At 36.3% G+C, this 16775-nt stretch overlaps 1 protein-coding gene across 1 annotated transcript in view; it reads left to right on the top strand.

Moving 5' to 3' along the window:
• Positions 1–2229: 2229 nt before the first annotated feature.
• Positions 2230–16775, top strand: part of ABI3BP (ABI family member 3 binding protein) — a 168226-nt gene continuing 153680 nt past the window's right edge. The window contains exons 1-2 of the mRNA XM_059836480.1: positions 2230–2351; positions 15386–15514. The gene's annotated coding sequence lies outside the window, so the exon portion shown is untranslated. The remainder of the gene's footprint in view (positions 2352–15385; positions 15515–16775) is intronic.

Raw genomic sequence — 16775 nt, 5'->3', positions numbered from 1 at the left:
AAGATTCTTCTTAATGCTTTTGCTCATCTCTGTGCTGTTTCTGAAAATAACCTGGGCATTGGCATCCTCATGTTTTTAATACACTTGAGCTGAGCTAGTGATCTTCTTTAAAGAGAGATTTGAACATCAAAAACTTAAAAGCATTGTTACTTATGACACTCTCCCCTAAAAATAGCGTATGATGTTTGTGACAAAATATAATCTGGTGAGAAAGGACTTGAATGTTCTCCATTTTTTCCTTATTTAATCATCATTGGTTAAATTTACTCCAAATGTAAGCAATGCCTTTTTTAACCAAACAAAAATGCTCAAAAGCAGTATATTGCTGTCACCTGAGTAAGATGCTGACAAATCTGCAAGTGAAGAAAGCTCATTTTTTAATTACTGCTGGCCTCTCCAGGGTTTAGAAGTACAAAAGCAATGAAGGGGGAAAGGTGGCAGGAGCAGAAATAGCTTTTGCTCTTTCTGTTAAGAATTGGTGCCTTTTGCTGGATTAAAGTGGTAAAGTTTAATTAATAGAAAAGCTGTTATTTTATCGAGTCTGCGTGTTATTTTAGCATGTTCTTTTGAGGGTGAATTTTGGAATGCTTTACTTCACCTCAAGAAGCCCTTATCATTGAACCATGGTGGTCCTTTAATATTTGTGGCTGTAATATATGAGTAATAGAATTGGGACAATATTATGGAAAAGAAAAATATGGATCCTAATGCTAAAAAAAATCCCACATCAGAATGATAACATTTTTCATGCCTTGTAGATTGCAGTTCTTAATGCTGTTCCAAAAGGAGTAAGAGGTGACATATTTTTCTGTTTCCTGACTTGCTTTCAAATAATTTCAAAAGATTTATGCTTTTAAGTAATAGCTCAGTTTTCAGGGAAATTATGGTGTTGTGATTTGCAGTGATTTGAAAATACTGAGAGAGGAGAAAGAATTGGCGACAGAGGGATTTATGCACATAGATGAAATTTATCTATTTTTGTTACCATAGTCACTTCCTTGAGGACTGATTGAACTAATGAAGATGGTACCCTTTCTTTGTTTTTTCTCTTTAAATATTAAGGTATGCTCTTTGAGATTTGTTTTAAAGTTGCAAAATCTTTTGTTTATAAAAGCAATCCTAAAATAATATAGAGGTCTTGTTTCTTTTGGGAAAGGCTCAAGGTTCCAAGGTTTGATGGCTGGTTCTTACTGCTCTAAACTTTGTTCTCTTGACATGCTGGACTGATAGGAAAAAGCCCCTAAGGAATAAGGCCCACAAGAAAGACAAGAGATCAGCCCAAAGTGGAATGTCTGAGCGCTGACTCGTTGGCTCACCATTTAATGGCAAAGTTTTCCTCTGCTTCCCTCATGAGTTGTTCCTTTCTAAGCTGGCTGTATGGCACTGCTTTCCTTCCCAGATAGGACTGTCCTGGTTAATTCCTCTGACACAGTCTAGTATGGTGCCAGCCATGGCCAAAACTTCTTGAATCTTTAAGACCTCAAAGACTTTTAACCTTTGAGAGTTAACATTCACGGTTTTATACAGGCTAAGCTAAGCAGTAATCTTTTTTGTTTTTCCCTTTGGCATGCAGAAGTTGGATTGTGTATTGTGCTTGTGTGGACTGTGTTTTGAGACAATGTTCAGAGAACTTAATCAACAGCTAGTTCCTACATTGCCAATTACATCTATTTTAATGACAGAAAATGAAAGGTTATGACTAGACATGGAGAGTGTATTAATTGGCCAACATGGAAGTATATGCATAGAATTAACATCTGTAAGTTAAAGACTGGACTAATTCAATACCCTCAATTACTGATTTATATCTGGTGAACTTTCATAATCTATTAGCAATTGCCTTACTGTAGCTTGGAGTGTTGAAATCCCATTCAGCCACTAATATCCATGAAACCCTGTGCAAATACAAATTTATGTCTAAAACTGTCTTCCAATGTTTGTTTCGTAGTCTGTTGTGTCTTTGCATCAATTCCACTCCAAGCTGCACAAGTAACTACTGTTTATGGTGTTGATATCTTTGTTGGCAGCTTTTGCTAAACAAACAGCTGAATTGGGTGGGCATTAAACCTGGCATGAAACAGGTAGTGCTGTCACCAGACATCCTGGAAGAGGCCATACTAAACACTGAATGTGCTCTTTCTGTATCAGCTTCTCTGCTGTATCTTCTCACGTGTCATGTGCAGCTCCACGCACGTGTGTCTTCTTGTAAATGTCATATTCAGCAAAACATATCAATGGAAAAAGACACTAATCCATGTACTCTGACAGATTCTACCAGTAATCTGAGAGTCCTGCATCATGGAAACTCAACAGACCTTTTAAACTTAACATGTGGCCAAGCATTGAAACAGGTCTCTGTTTGATCTAGCTATTTATCTAATATTTATGTAGTAGTTCAGCTATTTTAGTATATTGTATGTTGTTTTATATCTGTCACCAAGTGGATCAAATGCTGCATTTTTTTGTACTGTGTGAATTATTTTAATCTTGACTTGGGAAAATTGTAGAAATTGTGATTCTTCTTGTGGGAAATTGTGAAAAAAAAAAAATCTTATGAAAAGTCTCTGGTTTGGCACAGTGGCATATTTTTGGTTTTGGTTTGTTGTGTTTTTCTGAGGTTTGTAATTTTTTAAATTTGGTTTGGTTAACTAAGTCTGGACTGCTGACCAAAAATCTAACGTTTAAATGCTTTAGTTCTGCCTATTTTCCTTCAAGGTAATATGAGTCAAGAGAGGTATTTGACCTCTCTCCCTCTATGCTAAGTTAAATCTTTAATATGAAACTATGAAGTATTTGACTTTTTCTACAGACTTAGTTAATAACATGTAGTAAAAAAATGTAGCTAGCATTTATAAGTTCCTCTACAGGAAGTGAAATAATCAGTTTGTGTAATAAATAAGTTAACATTTAGAAATGAACTGCATTAGAGAGATTACATTAGCATTGAGAGATTGTAGTGACAGGTGCCACAGTCTGTTTTTTGCCTCTTTGTTCTTTATGTTGTTTATTTTTGTACTGACAAGGATGGCTTATGCAGTCATAGGGCTGCTGAACAAATGAACCTCAGTCACGAGCTGAGTAGACTGTGTTTTTTGTTTTCCCCTTGCACCACCCCAGATTTTGAGGAGGGTGCCAGCAAGCTGCTACAGATGTTGATACGTAGAGCAATTGTTTTTAGTACTTAGACCAGAACAGAGAGTCATTTCTTATACTTATAATGTCAGTTGGTAACAGTGGCCTGTAAAGATTAAAGTTTTGTAAAATATTATCTGAAATAATGTAGTTAAGTTGCTGTCTTAGTTTTAGTCTTTCTTACAGATCATGTCATTCAAAATCCACATAATAATGAGAACAATAACATGTTTGCAATTCCTGCCTAGGTTAAACTGGTTGTTGTTTGTGTCTAGTTTTACCAGTCACTGTGTTGATGCACAACAGACTCTAAAGTAAAAGAAAAGAAAAGTTTAATTAAGTTTTTCCTAGGGAATTTCTGCTGAGTTGATTTCCCCTATGACTAAGTTCTTATCTTAATTCCTAAAAGAAAGATGGATGTATATCATCTCTTTAATTGGGTCAAACAACAGATGATAATTATGTTGATATGAATCTGAGTTTTATATTTGCACTGCTTATCAGTCTAAAACTTTGGTGATTCTCATTTTTTATCAGTATCTGGTTTTGTTGAGACTAATCTGTTTTTTCTTTAAGATTAATTTTTCTTTGGGGTGAGGCTGCTTCTTTGTTCTGTTTTTCTATTATTTCGTGTGTCAGTTCTGACTTTTGATTTTTTTGGACAGCGCTGTGCACTGTAGTACAGCCATATGTTTTGTCTGTAAACACTATTTTTTAATAACAAGGCTTTGTATTATATGTCTTTTGTATTGACTTTATGTGTTCCAAAATGAAACCTGGTATTGATTCATCTACTTAGATTGGTTATATTTTGATACATCTGTAGGTATAAAAAATGCAACGGCTATTTGTAGTACTAGTAAAAATGTTTTGCAATTTGAGGGTTATATATTTTTTGGTCTATTTTATTCTCTAGGTCTTCAATAATTCATATCCTTTAAAAATGTTGTGAATGTAAACCACAGCTCTTTTCATTCTTTGTGACATAGCTTACTGTATTTTACAACTTTGGTGTCCCCCAAGAACTTTTCATTAGTGTCTTTGTCCCTGGAGTGAGATTGAAAGAGTCTCCAGACCCCTCAGAAGAGGGTGTTTCAATAAAATAGATGTCTCTCAGAGTTAAATGACTTGCACTGGTTTCTTGTTCCCAGTGATCTCTGAGCCTAGGTCCTCTTTTCCAGTTGTTAAGAAAGAATCAGGAGCTGCAGGTTCAGTTTTGTTGTGGCTATCAACTGCATTTATATTAGAAGCAACAAGGCCTTGGGGTTATTAGGATTACTTACTGGGAAGATGGAGTGTACAAAAATATCTCTCTTTGGTGGATCATCCCGGTTCTGCAGGTATCTCCTTCCTTTTGTCACAGCCTCCCAGGAGTAGACCTTTACTTTCCCTTTGTCATGATATAGGATGTTGCCTCTCAGAAATTCACTGCTAGAACTTCTTGAGCACAGCGTGCAGAACTTTGCCAGTAATCTGAAAATTATCATGTTTCTTCTTGTGTAGCTTCTTTCAGTTACTCTGGAAAGCCTGGATTCCACATGAAACAATACCAGCTACTGCTGCCATGGCCCTTCACAGGGCTGATTTAGTCTCAAGGGGATGTAGAAATGCAAACGTTTCAAATGAATGTATGTGTCAGGAAATTACAAATATCAGTCATCTTGACATTTAGGATGCTTAGTAAGAGAGAATGCTCACAAGATGGAAGAAAATTCAAAATGTAAAGGATAAATGGTATATGCTATTTTGCAGTAATTTGAATATAGAATTGACTTGTCCTTGGTTGTTTGACCAACTAAAGTTATGCATGTGACACCCAGTTGTTAGTAGCTCTGTAGTAGCTGACTACGTATTCCCCAGAACCAGATTTCCTTTATACAACCAAGAAGACATTTATATAAAGTTAGGTTCAGGAGTTAGGGTGTAAGATGGTGGTGTGCATATTTGAGTTTTATTCATCTATTTTTCTGATTGCTGCATAGATGAGTAGTTTTGAAATGCTAACTTCATGATTCATGAATGAGTTAAAGTACAATTATAAAGTGAAATGTTTTTGATGATCTCATAATCTCAGGCTAATTCAAAATTACTTCCATTTGTGATTCACTTTTGGCAAATGCTCTTGTAACTAGCCCCAAGTAGCATTTTCTATATAAATAATAAACTGTGGTGTCTTCTGGAAATGTTCTGCCATTTCTAACAAGCATGTTGTATCATAAGTAATACTGTGTACAGTAAGATCTTTCATAACTGGTACAAGTTGTTACCCTGGTTATGCTTTTTCATTCTGGCATCCAAGAATTGGCTCCATTGGTGTTTCCCTCCCCTAAAGACTCTCATGTGTAGGTAACAGTAGGCAACTGTAGGCTCTGTTTTACTGTGAATCTTCCACAGAAAGTAGTGCATTTATTATGGCTACTTTCTACTATCCCTTCTTTGATGTGAAGTGCTCTTACTTTTTATCCAGACTTTTTCAGGAATATTAGATAATTTCTTTTTCTATTAAGAATGTGCATTTGTCAAAACTGAAATTACTTTTGGAAAAGGATGACATATATTAATTAATTAACTTCAAGAAAAAAAGAACTCATTCAAACCCATGGATATTTATATTCCATAAATAGCTGTTGGTTTTTGTTCTTTTTTTAGCACAATGAAAAATTTTGCTGAAATTACCAGTATTACTATTTCTTAAAATGGTCAGGTTTATTTTTTTTCCAGTTTAGGTATATGATACACTTTAAGACTTTCCTTATAGCTTTCTTTGGATTAGATCCCACTACCTACCCCCAAAAGATGAAAGTAAACACTTTGTGTAGTTTTTCAGAGTATGAAAAAAATCCTCCTGATTTTGTTCACATTCCCTAAACTCACAACTTTGTACTTTTTTCTATATATTGTCTGTATTTTTTTATCTTAATCTTTTTTACCCTGGGAAATTATTTAGAACCAATTAAAAGTGTGAACATAGAACAGCTATGAGATTTGTGTAAAAAGAGATTTCCTCCAATCTCTTCTTCCCCTCCACACACTGTAGATTTTTAAATTTAGTATATTAATATACTAAATTGATAATATATTAGATATATACTAAATTGATAATATATTAGTGCATTTAAGACTATTATCATCCACAGAACATTTGAATATGAACCAGATGAAACATGGAAGAATAGCACATGGAATAAAACTAGTTTGAAGCACTTGGTTTACCAGAACTGCCTGAGGATCAATGTACTATTTATAGTCTGATTTTCTAAGAAAAATGAAGCTCTTATGAGAATATATTTTGCTTACATTGTTGTCTATAAATGTCCTTTATGCTGCAGCAATATTAAGATTGTGTAAATATCCTGGGAGAAAGTAGCAGAGAGAAATTGTTATATACATGCTGGTTTGAATTCCATTCTATTTTTTAAAGTAAGTATTTTAGGAGAAAAAAAGAAAAAAGTGGCATATTTCAGTTCTGCCCTTGAAAGTTTAGTTCAATGCTTTCTGGCCTCATGATGGGAGAAAGGAAACAATTGCTTCCCATTCGCCTTTAACATTCCACTTCTGATTCACACATCTTTAGTGCAGGAGCCTTCAGCTGCTGTTTCCCCTGTTGAAAAGTTTTGGGTGGGGATTTTTGGTTGCCTTATTTAGTCATGTATTTTGAAATAAATTTCTTCTTCATGTGGAATCTACTTCTGAAGTTTGCCCACTGTTGCTTTTTTTCTTGGTCTTTTCAGCTCTGCCATCTCCTTTTTATTGAATTTGGGGCATGGGACAGAGACAGCTGCATCACTTGTACCTTCTGTGCTTTATACAGTGTTTAGGCATGGTGATATTCTTTGTTGTCTCTTTCTTAATGATTTTTATTCATTCAACTGTCTTTTTTTGCTGATTTGTGTAGCTAGGTCATCAGCACATTACAGTTTATCTCTTTTTTCTTAAACTTATATTTTGAGGAACACAACCTTGAAGGACAAAAGTTTGAAGGGCACTTTTACAGATAATATTCTCTAACTAGATAAAAGTAGATATCAATGTATTAAATCTTTCCATTTGGTATTTATGGTGTTCAGTTTTACCTCGTGCATTTAAATTTGTAATCAAGTTAGCGTAATTCCTGTTTGTCATGTTTCTTTCATTCTGGTTTAATTCAGTATTTTTTCAGTCATTACAAATAGGCAAGACAAAAAAACTTAGTAATGAATGTGCTCTTTTTAAAAAGACAGTTTAAAAGTTCATGTGGGTGTTGGCTTTTCTGGGATTATTGTTTTGGCATGCTCTGAGGGGAAGCGGTGCTTGAGGAAGTTGTGAGCCTTTGAACGCAGTGTACTCAGTCAGGGGTGTGGTTTGTGAGACACACATTGCACGTGCCTCTGGGAATTTGTGGGTTTTCCATGGGTAGTAATAGCTTTTTGTTAAACTGCACCTTCCCCCAGCTGTGAACCAAGGGGGTGCTGGCTGATGAGTAAGGACTGGAGAGCTAGTGCAGGGCTTGGCCAGGAGAGATGATTGGGATCTTATTCGCCACTTGCTTTGTGTGACCTGATTTAAAGAAAAATTGTGAATGGCATTGTAATATATGATATAAAATAATTAGTGCTAAAGGAAAGGAAAAACCACAGCATTTTGTGTACCAAAGCCAGTGTCAGACAACAAGCAGTAACAGGCTAAGTGATAAGGATGGAGATTCCAACACCAGGACGACACTGTCTCCAGGCATGTATATTTCAAGGGATTTTTTCGTCTGACAAGACCCCAGCAGGAGGCGTTTGATAGGCATCATCAATAAGACAAAAGTCGATGCCAGAAGTTTATCCCAGATGATTTTCACCTGACAGGATTTCAGCAATTATTCACCAGTTCTGAGAAACGTGGCAGCAAGAAATAAAAAACCTACGATAATATGCTAAAGTCTGCTAAAGAAGGGCCCCTTCCAGAGCCCAAAAGACTGTATAAAACAAACACCCTAGAAATTACATTTGGAGACCCATGGGGACTTAGTGCAATAGAGGCCAAATCCTGGGTTTCCCCGACTCTGATCGCCCGGCTCAGAGTCAAATTGCTTTTGGCTTTTTCCAAATTTATACTTTGATTATCTAATAAATTCCCTTATTATTAAATTGGAGTATTAATTTATGACAGCCTTTTCCAAAATATGTTTGAATTTATTATAGAAGGGCTGGCTCACTGTATTGAGGTCTGGAGGTGCAAAGAAGCCCAAGTTAGTACCAAGATTTTGATACTGTGTGTCCAACTCACCATTGTGTTAGGTGACATGTGATCCCCTTGCCCTCCTAGACAGGTATCATTTAGATCACCTTCCTGATTTTTTTATGAAATAAACTCTTCAGTGCATGTTTGCAGACTGTTCAAAAACTTAATATTTCATATTGTCGGGGCATAATAGCAAGGAAATGATGTTATGGCTTGAATAAGTAAATAATTTGGAATTTGTAGTTTCTTCATCACCACCACACTGTTTTGCACAATAGAAGAACAGGAAGAGGGTATCCAAAATCACTCTTGAGGACAGTGTGTTTAGGAATATAAATTCTATGTTGTAATTATGGCCTTCTACTACGCTTTCAGTAACTGGCCATTTCTGCCCCTGATGTGGTTAACTTTGTCTGGTCTAATAATTTCAAACTGACTCACTTCAAGACAATTTCAGCAGCTCTTTGAACAGCAGAGCTTTTCATTCCCAAGCCTATTCTTCCACTACCAGTAAATTGTGGTACTATTTCAGTTTACTCCTTTGGTTCCTAGAATTGCAGTTTCTTCTTGTAATAGCCTGAATGTTCTAGATGCTGAAGGATGCCTATTTCATCTTTTGCCTGTATTCTCCTCTTATCCTAATAAATAGATTAATTAATCCTTATCAATATTCAGTTCTGACATATGATATTGTTTATGAATGTTACATTGTCTCAAGCTTGCCCCTATTCTACTTCACTGCTCTGTGGCTGGAAGATTTAACTTTAGTTAAAAGAAAGTTCAAGAGCTTTTGTCTACCAAAAATTTACAGCTTGCACAGCTTATTTTTCCTTCTTCTAAACCACTCACACATCTTACCAACTTATACACAGAATTATATAAATGAAGTGAATACCCAGAAGATGTGAACGGAAGGATCTAGTGGCTTAGCGAGCCTTTTCTACATCACAGAGACCAGCTCAAATCCTGATCATCCTCCCTTCCTTTGGCCCTCTGTCAAGAAAGGGACACCCTTAAATAAAACTCCTTATGTTTGGTTGGTTATGTGTTTTTTCTTTAATTCTAGGTAGTGCCAAGTCAGAAAAAAGTGCAAACTATTTACATGGATTCAGTATGTTGTCAGCACTCACCAACATTATATCTAAAGTAAAAAAACTATCATCATCATCATTGCACCTGTGTTTTATCTTGAAAAATATCATTGAAGAGGATGGGGAAGCATCTTGTTGGTTTTGCAATTTGGCAATGCACATCCATGTAAAATATTCAGTAGTGAAATGGAAAGGTTTCAGGAGAGACAAGTGAAATGTTTCTGATGTGGAAATACTTATTTTATGGCAGAAAATCATTACTGTATGCCCACCCAAATAAAAGGATTCTATCACAATGCTTGGAAGCAGAAATGGAGATACAGGCATACTCAGTTAAATAAGTACTCACTCTGTCCAGCCATCTCTTTAGGAAGTGACTTTAAATGGTGTAGATTTTACCCTGGATCTGGGCCTGACTTAGGATTTGTTTTTTGTTGCTGAGGAGCATATTTATTTAAAGGACACTTGGGTTAGGAAAACTGTTGGACAGCTGAAACCTTGTAGAAATGGAAAAAAGTATAAATAAGTGAAAAACTGCTCAGCCTAATTCAGCAAATGGTGACATTAGCTAGTATTCTTTTGCCAGTAAAAGCTGTGTCCACATTAGGATATTTTGGAACTATAGCTAGGCCAAATATTGTGCATCTGAGTCTTTGCCACAGCAGAAAGAACAACTTTCATATTTTCTCCTCTAGTTGCACTGCGGCAGGAAAACAGTGCAAAAGATTATCTAAATATAAAAACCTCAAAAAATCAACTGAAGTAACTGTCAATTGCTCTTTGCATAGAAAATAAACTGTGGTATCACAAATGGATCTGGATGAGCTTTCAAGCACCTCCTGCTTGCCTCAGGCTGATCAAACCACCAGGCAATTGTCCAAGCATAGCAGGCTTGGTAACTCTGCCTGGAGCTGAAAGGCAAGGAGTAAACAATAACATTTTTACTCTGGAAAGTGCTTGGGCTCTGCCAAAAGGCTCTTTCCTTCCCCATGTGGAAGTTGTATAGCAATGGAATTACGTTGTCAGGGCTTTAATCTCTGAACTGAGAGATTATTCCAGCAATTGACCCTTCTCAGTTTAGGACTGGAGCTGTGGGTTCCGTCAGGAAATATTAGTGGGTGGAGATTTGTAGCTTTCTGCTAACAGCACTGGTGTGAAAAGCTTTCTGCACACTCCACTGTGGTTTGTGGGACATGCTAGCAGCTGCAGTGGTGATCAGGAAAATGAACTGGAATCCTGCTACCTGTAATTCAAGAGAGAATAGCCATGTGCAATTAGATACAATTAGCATCAGTAATTCAAATTCAGTAAGTGAAAGAATGCAAACAATACCCGTATCATCAAATGGTTGTTATATGTACGTGGTTTATGTCTCACATGGCTACTGAAGACAAAACTGCTGAAAGTTGAGGCAAGCTAAAAGGAGGGAAGCCCTATTGATGCAAGCCTAAAGCAAGAGGGAAGTAGGTTTTCCCTGAGAAAATGGTTATTGGTGTACCTATGTACATGTATAATTATGTTCTGAGAAATGTGTTTATTTGGGATTTTTAAACGTGCATCATCATTCTTGCACATAGTGTCTCTCCAGACTAATGTAATTTTCTGAATAAGCATGTAAACGATGCATATTAAAGAAGAGGACAAATTTTTTAGCAGATGTGATTGCTTCATGGTTTAACTTCTGCCTGAACATTTTGACTTTGACAGAGTACTGGGGACCTAAGAGTTTCCCAATAAATTTTAGTTATTTAGGGTGTTCCTACAGACACATTTATGTGAAAACTTTCTCAGGGTCAGTTTGGATATGTAGCTCCTCTCCCCCAAACTAGGTGGATCCAGGACATCTCTAGGATGTGAATGGTCCTGATTTACAGAATTGCTACTACCTCTACAATGAGCAGAACAGAAGGCATAGTGTTTTGAATTAATGGTGTATATAGCTCCCCTGCTGCAGATTTTTAAAGCAATATCTCTAATGTCATGCCCTCTATGTCCCATGGACAAAACAAAAAAAATTTCCCAAAGCAAAATACATGTTCTCTCATACAAGAAGCATGAAAATAGTTAGGAGTAATTGTGAACTTATTATAAGCTGTTTTCCTTCTGTCATACGCATTATTTTAAAAATATGAAAGATGGGGAAATTCTGGGATTTACAGCTTAACAATCATCATAAAAGACAAACTAACAGAACCCTAAAGTAGGTGGACAAAAGGAGACAAAAAATGTCTCCTGTGAATCTGCTCTACTCAGATATCAGATAAACTTACTCACTTTAAAATTATTCTATTGAAACACAGGCTTTCCAAATTTGCCATGCATGGTCATTAAAACAAAGTAAATGAACATATTTTTTGTATTATTTGAAGGCTTTGGTTCCATTTCTTGCCATTTTTTAAGAGTCTGTAGTTAGCAAGCCTGAAAATAAACTTTGAAAGAAGTAAATCTCTTTCATTTCTTACTCGAAAGGAGCCCAAGCTTCCAAGACAGAAACACTAGCCTCAGTAGGCACTTTTATTTAAGGTCTTCATCTTATTTTGCCATTTTTAAAAGTTCTCTGTGCAAATCTTTGCATGGGCTGTCTTGTGGTTCATCAGAATTGCAGTCCACAAATGCAGCCAGAATGTGGAGCCTTGTCAATGACCAGCTCATTTTGAATATTGTGTTTTAAGGATTGCAGCTTCCTGTAGACTTGACCAAGCCAAAATTTACTTCAATATGTGGGAAGCTATTTGAATGCTACTCAGATGTGAGTTTTTGTGATGTAAATTTCTTCTCCATTTCAATATACCTTTTCTCTCTAAGTTCTATATCTGATAGTGAATATTATTTTTAGATAATATCTGAGTCAGATACTTGAGTAGGAGTTTTTATTCACTGGCAAGAAGAGCAGTTTTATGTTAGACTGAACAAGATATGGTGACAGAGCAGCCAGATAAGCATTCAGCAACATCATCAAAACAAAGGAAGTTTTCTTTTTTCCTCCTCTGCTTTGCAGTCAAACTTCAGCAGTATTATTTAATCTGTGAATTGAAGATTGAAAAGTGTATCAGTGAAGTGCCTGCTCCTTTCAGATTAATCAGCATGGCCAGACTTTCCAACTTCACCAGTATTTTTGTTGATTCTTTTAGGGTTCATCAAGAACAATGTTACACAGTGTTCTTCCCTTGCTTTTCATCTGGCTTGGCTTATTTGCACCATGAGGGAGTGTCAGATGCATCTGCTAGGGAAAAAAAAAAATCTATTTGAGCGCAAGATACAGGGTTTTTTTCCAATTCTCAACTTTTAGGCAGTGAAGCTGTTAGTCATTCCTGAGCCAAGAAGATAAACAAGTGAATTCCCTTGCTTTTGACAGCTCTTGGCACTTAAGGATGGTGATTCTAAATACTATAGGCACTGTGCACGAGTGAGCCATGGGTTACAGGATTGTGCATGCAGATAAAAGTCTGATGTCTAGCCCTAAGTATGTTCAGAAAAAATGGAATTTCTAGAATAATTTCCAGTAAGCTAAAATTTCCTGGCTTTTACGGTCACAATGCCAAATTAATTCAGCCTAAGATGAGAAAAAAGACCACATGTGAGCATCTAAAAAAAAATCCTTGCGGCTTCATTGTCAGTGATCATAACTAAGACAGTGGTATTTACTTGTAGGTTGACAAAATAATTCTCTAGTGGTAATTGAGCCCACACTGGAAATTTAGGAAAACATAAATTTTATTTTAAAATAGAATTTATATAACGTAATTCTGAGTAAATGTTCAGGAGCTTGGGCAGGCACCCCTTTATTTCGTGACTGTGTAACAAAAAGTTTTTGTTGGTGATGCTCCTCATTGAAGCTGTTTTAATTCTGATTGCTGTTCTTGTATTCTGTGAGGAGAGGATCTTTCTGTAGTTCCAACCTAGGAAAACACTGCTTCCTTTCTCTGTATGTGGCATATTTAAAACTGGTTAGAATATGGATGTCTCATTTGAAATACATGTATTTAATGTATATGAGAGGAGAAGGAAGTGATGAAGCTGGAAAGGACAATTGTGTGGTTCACAGAAAATATCTGTAAAGATTTTAAATAGAATTTTTTGATTGTTTGGCTGCCTGTGGGGGAAGGCTTAAAATGGTAAGAGCCATCTAGGCTGTCTTCTTCTTTTTGACATTCTGCCCACCAGAGAGACAGAGAGTGGGAGTGTTGTTATGGGACTGGTGACAGTTTCTTATGCAAAATGCATCAGAAAATCTGTCAGAGAACTCTTAACAGAGCAATTATGCCTTGCCTCAGAGAAATGGCATCATGCTTGTGTGCCTAGCAGTGTTTGAACCAGATGGATTCTCCCACTGGAAACTGAAAGAATCACCTTGTGATTGTTCACCAGAGGTTCTGATAAAAATATCAGAGTGTGAGCGTGGAAAGTCTGCACGTGTCCTAAACTATCTAGGGAGTTATGAGCAAGCAGCATCGTCCTCTGGAGCTTGATTGTAAATGATTGTTTTGTTTGCTTGGGGCAGGGTACTGACAAGAAGTTCCTTTTGACTCATCTCTAGTTCTTTAGCCAAAAATATAGTAAGTATTCTTCAGTCTCAAAGTCATACCCACTGTATTTTGTATTAATAAAATAATGTTTTTAAGATGATGAATGAACTTGTTCTAACAGCCTCACCATGAGTATTTTCTTAGACTAAGCAGAAAAAGCATGAAAGAACATGTAGCTGAGAGATTTCTTTCTCTGTGTGCACAGGCTGTTTCTGTCTGCAAGAGAAGGCAACAGTTTCAGGGAGTAAATTTCAGTGTATGAATGTGTCAAAGCTTCCCTACATTTTTCAAACCCACTGTATTATTCAAATATTTCATCAAAATTTACATTAAGATCAGCTGGTGTATACCACCATACCAAAAACAATTATTTTCCGAGTTCTTTTTGAGTTCTTTTCTTAGTTTTCCAGTTGCTTTGACCTTCCTGCATCTTGGGATTTCCAGTGTTCATTAACATAAGTTTTATTTTCCTGCTGTTCCATCTCTGTTTGCTCCCTTCAGAGAGCAGAGTGATTGAGGAACAGTAGCTATCATGACTATCATACATGCTAAATAAAATAAGGGGGTGGAGGACTCGCTGCTACTACTGATTTATAAAGTTTGTAAACTAATACCAATTCATTCACCTTTTGTGTCATTAAGTCCCTGCCTAGTTACCTGTCCATTTACCAAAGTATTCTCTTATTGTAACTGTGTACATAGGCAATTAACTGTACAAAGATACATTCTTTTGTTACCATGCAGAAATATTTCAGTTATCCTGTTTGTCAATCCTCTTCCACATTTAAGTTGCATTTGCTCAGAAGGCTGTGCTAGAATCTTACAATACTCCAAAATTTCTTATTGAGAAACATGCATTTCATCTAAAGCCACAGATCAGATGGGGTTTTATAATTACCTTTTTTTGTTATGATTGCATGGCCCCAGGGTGATTAACACTGTTAGTCAAAAATCCTATCCAGGCATGTATCTAATGATGTGTAATAAATAAATGATTTGTTCTGACAGAGGGAAGTTTGTAGTTTTTGTAAACATAGAGTAATGTGCTACAAAACATGAAAATATGGCAGTAATATTAGCAAATAATAATTTGGAAATCAGTATTTGACACTGTTTGGGCTATCTTTCACATTATACAAATGATGCTGCATGGTGTAGCTATTTTGGAAATCTTGTAAAATGCAGTGAGAAAACTTAAACATAAGCCATACACTAATTTTTTTGGTTGATTTTGCTGAAGAGGCATTTTGGGGTTTTTTTGATCCCTCGTTTCCCTGCTAATTAGTTTAAATAAATATTGGGTATGGGGGTTTATTGCCAGCTGAATAAGGTTAGAAAAGCTACAAAAGCTGAGTTGAGTTTACCCCTGGGGATGTATAAGCCTTATAAGCCTTTTGCCTCCCTCAGTTTTGCTTCTGCTTGTCACAGGTGTAACTTCTAAAGACAAGATTCAGGGATGATGGACATTGGGATGTTTTGCCTGAAGAAGGAAGCACAGCACCAGTCCAATGTCTCACTAGAAAAGATTGAAGGGGGAAGTGTAAACTGCTTGGAGCTGTAAGTACCGAACTAACTAGTATTTATGAAATTAAAAGTGCTACTTTTCTTTATCTTTTTTGGGTTTTTTTAATCTGTACCGTTTTCTTGGAGAGATGGAACTTTTGTATCTTTACCTGCAATAGTACCATGCTGTCTTGCGCACCTGATGATTTTCTTGCATTGTGTGATTTAAAGTCTTGTTTGTGACTTTTAAATTATTTTTTTTTATGTGCCATTGGTACAATTTTCCCAAGGTTCAGATGAAACCTGTCTCTTATATGGGATCTTTGCTTTACAGAAGCATTCTTGCTTTCTGGAACGAATCTGAAACCTTGTTCCCAACATTGTCAGTTCAGCCAGATGTTAAATTTCTGTGTTCTATTAATTTTGCCATTCTGTCATTGTATAAGCTGTGTGAGGTCTCTCAAATCATATTGCTTTGCATCTGTGTTGTCATACTCTGGTGGAGGCATTACACAGGATTTCCTCACACCAGGGTAAGGGAACTGCCATAAGTGATCATACCCATGCGTAGCATACCTTATATACAGGGAAGACTATAGTAAAAGCCTCAAACTCTGAAGTATTTCCATAAGAATGCTCTCTCCTAATTCCTTTTTGGCTTGGCACATTTATTGTAAATTAGTATCTTCAGTGTTAATTCTTATGGTATGGTAAACTCTAATTGAGAATTAAGGAAATTCTGAAATGGCATTGGTATTGGAATTGGAGTTCATATATGGCCAATATTTACTAAGCAGGTCTTTGAAAGATATTTTTTCCCAACAATCTCATGTTGACAATTACCAGGCCCCAAAGAGACAAAGTACTGTATCTCTGCATTCTTTAGAACTTATTTTTGCTAACAATAAAATTCGCATCATCTGAGATCTCGACACTGGTATTTTGATTGTAAGTGTTCCTTGTTTTAGTAACATGCCACTACCTTCTGACATGAGATTCTGTTAGTCTTATTATTTCTGGAATAGCTTAACATGGGTGTCTTTCTGGTTTCAGAACCCGTAGAATTTTTAGAGTCCTTTAAGTCTCAACCTGAGGGACTGAATTTGCTGAGATGTTTGCTATTCATATTTTTTTTCTTTCTTAGAACAGCTGAGAGCCTTTCTCTACAGTGCCAAGGTTCTGGCTGTAGAAGCAGGTGTTGAAGTTTAAAATACTGGAATTATAAAATAATGGATTGTTGAGCAGTAGCCTGCTTAAGGTTTCACATTATTACACCTCATGGCTTACAATTCATGGCTTTCTTATGCACAGATTT

This window comes from Haemorhous mexicanus, chromosome 2 (genome assembly GCF_027477595.1).
Source record: "Haemorhous mexicanus isolate bHaeMex1 chromosome 2, bHaeMex1.pri, whole genome shotgun sequence".
Taxonomy (NCBI): domain Eukaryota; kingdom Metazoa; phylum Chordata; class Aves; order Passeriformes; family Fringillidae; genus Haemorhous; species Haemorhous mexicanus.
The sequence above is the reverse complement of the archived record's forward strand: the minus strand, read 5'-3'. Positions and strand labels throughout refer to the sequence as shown.